General features: G+C 48.9%; 1 protein-coding gene across 1 annotated transcript in view; it reads left to right on the top strand.

The window, feature by feature from the left end:
* Positions 1–3130: 3130 nt before the first annotated feature.
* LINGO1 (leucine rich repeat and Ig domain containing 1) overlaps positions 3131–9112 on the top strand; it is a 728722-nt gene continuing 722740 nt past the window's right edge. Inside the window, exon 1 of the mRNA XM_079991599.1 lies at positions 3131–4440. The gene's annotated coding sequence lies outside the window, so the exon portion shown is untranslated. The remainder of the gene's footprint in view (positions 4441–9112) is intronic.

The raw sequence follows: 9112 nt of genomic DNA, 5'->3' as shown, positions 1-9112 counted from the left end.
ATGTGGAGGGATCATTTCAGAGCAATTAACAGTAGCCTAGTAGAAACCTGGTTTTTGTGGGGCCACAATAGAGCTACCGATGTAAAAGAAGAGTCCCCTCGCCCAATGCTCCATTCACTGCTTGCCTCTGGTCTCTTAGAAGGCTGCCTAAGCAGGAATGAGGCCCTCAGGCAGAAAAAGGTTTCCCACCAACCATCCACAATAGATGTTGTGATGGGCCTTCATCACAGGAATCAATCCCAGAAACCTCAGCACTGGTTTTGTTAAGTGATGCTTGGATTCTATTGACCCAGGGCCAATTCATTCATTCATTCATTCATTCATTAGTTGATTTGTTAGTCACCCAAATCAAACACACTGTGAGCAACTTAGAAAGTATGGCAGAGTTACAAGCATAGTGATTACAAGAACAAAAGAACAATCTAAATATGTTTTTCGTCTAGTGTGGGCTTATTCTTATTTTTTTAAAAAAATGTTTTAAATTGTTCTTTCTAAGTCTTTTTACCATTAATTTTATCATTTTATTATTCTGGTAAACTGCTTTGAAGGTTTCTTTTGCAATCAAGCAATATATAAATGTTATGAAATAAATATATAAAGTTCAATACAAGAGTTACAGTGAAAACAGGTTTGGGCTCTGACCCCCCCCCCCCCCGAATTCACCCTGTCACATGGTTTGGCCTTGTGTGGTTCACTTTTTTAAACCAATGGGTGTTATGTGGGGAGCAAGTTGGATCAGGATCATGGCATGGCGGTGGGACATTAAGCCTCTGCCCTTTCCGTGATCCTGATCCAAATTGCCCCCGCCCCCCCCTGACAAGACTCACACAGACACAAACCCAAGTATGAGAAATAGCACAATAAGAGCCCACCAGACAAGGCCAGTAGCCCATCTGGTTCAGCATCCTGTTCTCACAGTGGCCAGATAGATGCCTCTGGGAATCCCACAAGCAAGATTTAAGCACAAGAGCACTCCTCCAGCCCATGGTTTCCAGCAACTGGGATTCAGAAGCACTGCCTCCGACCATGGAGGCAGAGCACAGGCATCATGGGAAGTAGCTTTTGATAGCCTTCTCCTCCACGAATTTGTCCAGTCCTTTTTGAAAGCCATCCCTGTGGGAGGGAGTTCCATCGTTTACTATGTGCTATGTGCAGAAGCACCTCCTTGGATCTGGAGGGAGCCTCAGTGTCCCTAACCTTTCTTTGAGTGGAGCAAGTCAGAGATCCTTCCATTGCATCCAGTGTTCAGGGTGTGAACGCATCATCAAGCTAAAAACAGATACAATTTCCCCTACCTGTGGCCCAGATTGCTTTCTTTCTCCTTCCCCTAATATCTCTGAGTGTTCTTACTGCTCTTCTTCCCTGAGGCTGAAACATATTGCCTTGCTTGCAGGGAGTCATCTGCAATTACTCCCAGACATCTTTCTTGAGTGATAATAGTTAGTTCAGAGTCCAGCGCTGTGTAAGTGTAATTAGGGTTATTTTCCCAATGCCCACCACTTTGCACATGTCAGCATTCCCTTTCATCTGCCTGTGTGAGAGCGAGGGCAGCATTGTGGCATTCAGAAGGCCAAACGTGTTGGCATGAATATGCAGTGTCCGTGAATGGGTTGCTCAAGTGGCGCCTAATTGGGCAGAAGGAGGCATGGCCATGCTAGCGCCCATTGATTTCCCCATGGCTAAAGGGAGCTGAAAGTGAGGAGTGGTTTGTGTGCCTGAATGGGCCCCTTGAGTTCTGTGCAGCTGGAAAAGTAGCATGTCACTGACCAAGCTAAAGTATTGTGCCAGAAGCAGTCTTGTACCCTTTGAGCATATTTGTTCAACTAGCACTCTCCTGTCTACCTTGGGAAGACAATGAGTAAATAAACAAACCCCTGTGTTGCAAAATATGAGTCAGAGACTTTCAGAGACTTCAGTTTGTTAGTTTTGATGTTTTGAATTATTCCATAAAGTTTTTCACATTGCAATTGTTTCTGGCCATCATGTTGCTTTTGATATTGCTACCTTGAGAAGAGCCATAGCTCAGTGATGGAGCCCCTGGTTTGCATGCAGAAGGCCCCAGGTTCCATCTCTGGCCCCTGCCGGAAACCCTGGAGACCTGCTGCCAGTCATTGTGGGCAATACAGAGTAGCATGGACCAATGAACTGACTTAGTGGACGGAAGGTCCCCTGTGCTCTTATGAATACTCCAGGAGTAGGGAATGTGTGGCTCTCCAAATGTTGCTGGGCTCTGACTCCCATTGTTCCTGGATTGTAGGATCTCTTTCCTGTCACTTGCTTCACAATATTTTTAACTGGATATGTGGGACACTGAACCTGGAAACGTCTGCATGCAAAGCAGGTCTCCACAAATGAGCCACCCTTCATTCATCAACTAATCATCCTGACTAGGCCTGGGCAATGTATCAATACATCTCTCAGGACCAGTATGAGGGCCATAGTGCGATGGCTCCTTCACCTGGTGGTATATCATGGGTGAAGCAGCCACCACTCTTGAGTTCCTCTGATGAAGTGCACAGTAGTCCATGCAGGTTTGTGCCATGATAAGTGTGTTAAGTCTTCAAGGTGTCACCAGACATGATGCTGGGGATTGCGAACTTCTGGCTCTCCAGCTGAGATCAGCCTCCTTCACCTGCCAGCCCCAACCAGCCTGGCCAAGGGGAAGCATGATGGGAACTGAAGGCCCCAGGCTCCCCCGTTCCACCTTTGCTTGCAATCACCAACATTGCACACTCCATCTTCCATCAATCACTGGCCAATGTGGATGAGGATGGGAGCTGATAGCTGGGATAACTCAGTAGAGCATAAGACTCTTAATCTCAGAGTTGTGGGTTTGAGTCCCGTACTGGCAAATGATTCCTGCATTGCAGGAGGCTGGGCTGGGTGACCCTTGTGGACTCTTTCAACTATACAATTCTGTGATTCTGTAGTTGTCCAATAACAGAGTGGCCTACTGGGAGTTGGCCAGGGCCGCAAATCCCATGGGCTCTCCAGATGCTGTCGGTCAGAGCACCCAGTTTAGTTGAGCTGAAAGGGGCAAGCAGTCTGACCTGGTCTAAGGCAACTCCCCCCCCCCCTTTTCCAGGTGACGTCCTGCCCCACCACTCCCTCAGATAATAAAGCAGGGTGATGCAACCACAAGAACATAAGAATCAGACAAGAACATCAGAAGAGCTCTTCTGGATCAGGCCCATGGCCCATCCAGTCCAGTATCCTCTATTCACACTGGCCAGCCTGAACACAAGGCAAGGGCAAAACTTTCCAGCAAAGGATGGGCCCCTTCTAAGGTAATGCTTCTTTCTTCCTCAAGGGGACGCTCTCCTTCCCCAAGACCATCCTTCTCCCCGGAGTGTGGCACTGCTATGAAATCCCTGGCGGCCTCCTCGACCGCTCTCTCTGCTTCTGTTACCTTTTGCAGGTCCACCACTTTGACCTCAAGGTAACAAAATTTTCCCCTGAAAGCCAGCAGCCCTTTGCCCTTTGGACATGGCCACTAATTCTTCTCGGTGGGGAGCCAGTCCTACGTACGGCAGACCGTGCGAAACACGGTTGCCTCTCTACCTACAGTCAGCCGGGCTTACTCCCGAGTAAAAGGCGCCTAGGGGGACAGAGGGGGAGGGACGAGGGCGGTCGAGAGCGTCTGCTCGCAAGAGGCACCAGCAGAAGACCTCGGCGCGCACCTGCCTTTCTTCGCCGAGGTTCAGCGGGGCTGCAAGCCGCACCGACAGCTCCCTCCACCCGCCACGGGGAGCCTCCGCGCCCGCATCCCGGCAAAGCAGCGGCGGCCTCTCGGGCTGATGTCATCGGCCGCTTGCGAGAGGCTGTGCCTGCGCGCTCGAGCCGAGAGGGGGAACCGAGCCGCCAGTTGCGCGGGCCACGCAGCCTCGGCAGCGGCGACGACCAGCCGCGGGTTGGAGCTGCTCCTGGGCTGACGGATGCGGGGAGATGTAGGCAGCCGGAGCGCGGCTCCTCTTGCTAGCTGAGCTTCTGCCGGATCCCGGGAAGGGCGCTTGGGCTTCCCAGCTGCGAGGGATTCCGCCGACGGTGCGGGGCGAAAGGAAAGCCGGAGAGCCGCCGCCGCGCTTGGCAAGGATGCGCGCTTCGTCGCAGCTGGAGGCGCCTTGTCTTGTCCCCGCTGCCGGGCTCCGGGCTCTGGCCCAGCGCAGGCAGCCGACGCCCCAGTGATCGCAGCTGGAGGAGAGCGAGCCCCGCCGGCGCGGAGGGACGCTCGCCAGGCTCCGCCGCGGGGACGCTTTCTCGCTCCACCAAGCGAAGCTCTTTCCTCTCTGGGCAGGGCCCGTAGGCAGGGGAGAAGTTGGCGGCCCCTCTCGCCGCCCCCCATCCTGCCCGAGCCCGCGGGAGTCCAAGCCACGCCGCGGCCGCTGCCCCCTTCCCACGTTCCGAGGGGCCGCGGAGAGACGCGGCAAGCGGTGGCGCCGGGTGAGTAGCACGTTCCCCTCGGGGTGGGCGCTGGATCGCTCGGAGGGGGGGGGTGCCTCTCTCGCGGCTCCACGTCCGGATGCTTTATTAGACGGGTGGGTGAAACCCAGGTAGAGCTGGGTGCCTGCGGACCTCAGAGGGGCGGCGGGGGAGAATGCCGCGCGCGCTGTGATCCGGAGATGTTGCTTTTGAAAAGCGGGGGTGGGGGCGGGATCTGGTTTCTAACTAGGAAAGGGCAGGCGCTTTGCGTACGCTCGGAGGTGCTCTTTCCTTGAGGGCTGCTTTCTGTTTTGTTCTGCATTCAAGCTGCATTCAAGCAAGAGTGTCCAACATTGTGAGCAGGATTTCATTTATTATTATGAATCAATTTTTTAAAATCATACGCAGAGTGATATAGGTACAGTACCCCTTTTCCTAGAGCAAAGTATGAGAAAGTGACTGGGCCAAGGTCACCCAGTGTGCTTTGGTGGTTGCGTGTGGGGATTTGAACTCTGCTCTCCCTTGTCAGAGCTCTTCCCACTAACCGTTATGCGGCACTGCCTTTTCAGTCTCTGCACACAGCTTTGCTGTGATTCCTGGCATTGATGTTTGTAGTGTGTGTGGGGTGGGGTGGGGGTGGATTTCCAGGCCTGCTCTTGGCTGTATTCAATATCAAGGCTACAACAACCCTGAACCTACTCTGACGCGGAGAAAACAGTGGTGTGGATAGGAAATCTTAGACTCTGGTCTGCTGGGGACTCCTCCTTAGATGGTGATGTGTGTTTGCATCCTTTGCTTCAAAATACGATGCCCATCCAGCCGCACTGAGGGTCCTAGTGCTGCGTACGCAGCCCCTCAAGCATCTCTGTCTGGTACCCATCCTGCCCTGCTTGGCACCTTCCTGGAGTGTAATTTGCCCGCCTGGATGTGTCCTTCTGCCTGTGGTGCTGCTTCTGGCTCTTCTGGATGGGTTGTGCCAGCGTGTGTGAACTAGCCTGTGGTTTAATCCCTGCCCACCCCTGGCATATGCCTGCCCACCCCAAGGGTTGACCAGGAGGGAATACTGCCTTCCAGCTGGAAAATATGCTCTGTCCCTGCTCCAGAGTAATGGAGGGTGATGCTATTTGTGCAGGGGTCAAGCAACCACTTTCATGGCAAAGGAGTTCATGGCATTCTTGCCTTCCTGCCTTCCTGTGTCGTGTGTACCAGTTCATTTAAGATTCCAGCATAATAGATGATTAGTGGGTAAAATCTGCTGACTTTACTTGAAAAAGAACACTGAGTTGGCCATGAGTATAGCAGCTCTTAAGAGAGCATTATCTGTGGTCTAAAAATAAGGGAGGCTGCCTTCCCTCCCTAATGCACTACTTACATGTGCAATTAATGGTAGCCCTCACCCCCACCCCCATACAGCTGATTGGCAGCTGATAATGTGACTCACCCAACTTATAGGACTGTTGAGCAGACATCTACTTGTATGAACATTCTTAACAACTGTGCATTATTATATTGAAAATAGGGTGTGTATACATTGTGTATTTTTGGGTGATGGAATGGAGAGAACTGAATGCTGAACAAAGGAAGCCCTGGACACTGGGGTGGGGGTGGAATGAGGCAGAGATCTAGACTGCTGGATCTGACATGATGGAATAGCTCCTTCTGAAAAATTGATTAAGCATAGCTCAAACGCAGTGATCAGGTGGGGATGGGAAATCTGTGGTGGTGCCTGAAGAGCAGGCGAAGAGGAAGAGCAAGCTTTCCTCTTCTGTTTCTTGCCTCTTGGAAAACTGCTTTGTGCCAGTGGCTCCTTCCAGGAATGCTATTGTCTGTCTTTAATGGCTTGGCTACTCTTGGACTCCAATTTTGTTAGAGCTGGCAGAGCTCCTAAAGCTTTAATGGGTGGTGGGCAAACAACAACAACACCCCACCATGTGATAAATCTTATTCTCTGCCACAGTATCGCTTGCTGGTGGATTTCTGCCTGTCACATAGCTGCCAAAGGAACAACCAAACAGAAAAGGTGGCAACACTCCCTGTGTTATTGTCTCATTGTAGAGGGATGCTGGGGAGATATTGGTAACCTTGATTGCTGAAGGAACATAGGAGGCTGCCTCAGACCAAGTCAGGTTATTTGTGCATCTATGCTACTATTGTCAACTCTGACTCGCAGCAGTGGTCCAATCCTTTCTAACTTTTAATTTCCCATCACCTGCTGTCAAATCCTTTTTAACTGGAAATGCCAGATACTGATGCTGAGACCTCCCAGATGCAAAGCGTGAGCTCTGCCCTGATGATAAAAAATCATCCAGTGGCCTCAGCATGCACAATTGTTCCTTGGCTATTTCTTTCCTTTAAGTGACCCACCACCTGATCTCACCTCAAGTGGATGTTTTAAGCTCTCCTGCTTCTCTAAACTTCAGACGGTGAAAATATTATTGGGAGTTCTTCTTGGGTGTCACATCAATAGACTGAATTATGTTGCATTCTTAAGGGTATATTCATCTGTTTTTATTTACTGCATTCATATCGCACCTTATTCTCCAAGGAGTTCAAGCTGGTGTACTGTACAAGGTTCTACCCTTCCTCATTCAATCCACACAACAGCCCTGTGAGGTAGGTTAGGCTGAGAGGCAGTGACTGGCCCAAGGTGAGCTTCATGGCTGAGTGGGGATTGGGACCCTAGTCTTCCTGGTCCTAATCTGGCACTTGAACTGCTTTGCCACACTTGGGCTCTGGATTTGGGGCCAGGATATCTTAACAATCTTAACCCATTCATTTGTGACATCACCAGTCATGTTCCCCTAATACTTGAAGTGCCCTTGGTGGGGCAGAACCTTCTCAGCAGTAGCTCCTGGATGGGATTTAGTGGGCCAGCTTCAACTAGGTGGCATCTTTTGCAGTGCTTGGGAGAGGTGGACCGATTTCTCCTGCTTCTGCTTTTCCTCACTTTTGTGCTTTAACTTGTTCACACTGGCTTTGAATGCAATTCTGCTGGGTTTGTTTGCTTTTTTGAAGTAAAACACTTTGCTGTCATTTTTCTTAGAAGTGGTTCTTTAATGTGGCTGCAACATTATACTGTTCAGGCAGGTAGATGGTTCACTTTAACAGATCATCCCCTTCCTGGCTGCCAAAGTATCATCAATTGGTATTGTGAGATCTTTAGGATGAAGGGTGAGTTTGAAATATCTCTGTGAAATAAATGCTATGCTGGCTCTGGAGAAACATATATATCTAGCTAACGATGCACACAAGTGAATAGGGTGGAGCAAGAAAGGGGGTTGTTGCGATGAGTTACTTTTAAAAAACAAGAGACAATAGATGAAAAGGTGTCAGATATCACAAGAACATGCCTGCTGGATGAGGCCAGTGGCCCATGCACTCCAGCATCCAGTGACCAGGCAGACACCTAAGGGAAGCCAGCCAGACAGCAGCACCTGGGCACAAGAACAGCCTTCCTTCCTGTGGTTTCCAGCAAGCGGCATTCAGAAACATTGCTCTCTCTGACTGGAGAGGCAGAGCCGAGCCATTGTGGTTCGTAGCCATTGCTAGCCTGATCCCTCATGTGTTTGTCCAGTCCCCTTTTAAAGCCATCTAAGTTGGGGACTTTAAATTAAAATAAAGCAAAAAGTCTTTTTTATTAAAAGCCTTTTCACCAAGCTGAAGTGGGAGATGTCACCTGAAGGTGGAAATAGAAAGCAATCGTCTCAGGCAAAACTTCAAGGGAAACCTATTCATAAGGTTCACAAAGCTTTTATCTGAGAGTGGAAAGGTAGAAAGTAGAGTTAGTATGTTCAGGGTGGGGAGGGCAGCTTGATGTTGTGTTGGTAGGTGACCAAATGACATATGGAAGTCTTGTCCTTCCTCTGGTGTGTGTCAAATGTCTAAAAATTTTGGTAACAGATAGCATTTAGGAGAAATTGCATCTGGTGGTGTATGCTAGAGGTCCATTTCTTTCTTGTTCCTGAATGTGTCTTGTAATTGAGACTCTGAAACATGTTTCTTTGACAGCTGGTTGGCTAGAAATTGGTAAAGTTTTGTTTCACTATTCTGAAGGGCTGCCAATGGCATTTGGAGGGCTCATAAAGGGCCTTCCAGCCTGGTTTGATGCATGCTGTCGAAACACATGGAGCATCTGTTTCCCTGCTCACACCCTGCCACGTCGCCTTCAATGAACCCCTGGGGCTGGTTCAGGCAAGATTTGGGGAACGGCCCCCAAGTGAGCAAGACTGCAACTGGAAAGTCTCCTTTTAAAAAAAATAAATAAATAATATTTATTGCTATTTGAAAAGGAAAAAGAAAGAGAAAAGAAAAACAAAAAAAAAGAAAAAAAGAACAAGAACAAGAAAAAGTAAAACAATACAATACAATATGCAAAACACAACCTCAACACCTCACCCAACATAATAAACTAAACTAAACAAAACAAAACGAAAATAATTTAAAAGCATACATCATTCCTTCTCCATATTCTAACTTTCATTCCCTTATATCATCGACCTCCTCTCACCTCCCTCTTTGTATTCCACTTCCATTAACTGTTTTAGCAATTCCTTTCCATCTTTCTCCATTTTCTATCATATAAATGTCTTAACATATTTTTAATCTTATTTCCATTAAAATTAGTATACTTATTTAAGCTTAACTCCTTATAGCATTTCTACTAAGGCCATAAAATTCATTCCAACAATTTCCT

The sequence above is a fragment of the Podarcis cretensis genome (genome assembly GCF_951804945.1).
Source record: "Podarcis cretensis genome assembly, chromosome: 9".
In the NCBI taxonomy this organism is placed as follows: Eukaryota; Metazoa; Chordata; class Lepidosauria; order Squamata; family Lacertidae; genus Podarcis; species Podarcis cretensis.
The sequence above is the reverse complement of the archived record's forward strand: the minus strand, read 5'-3'. Positions and strand labels throughout refer to the sequence as shown.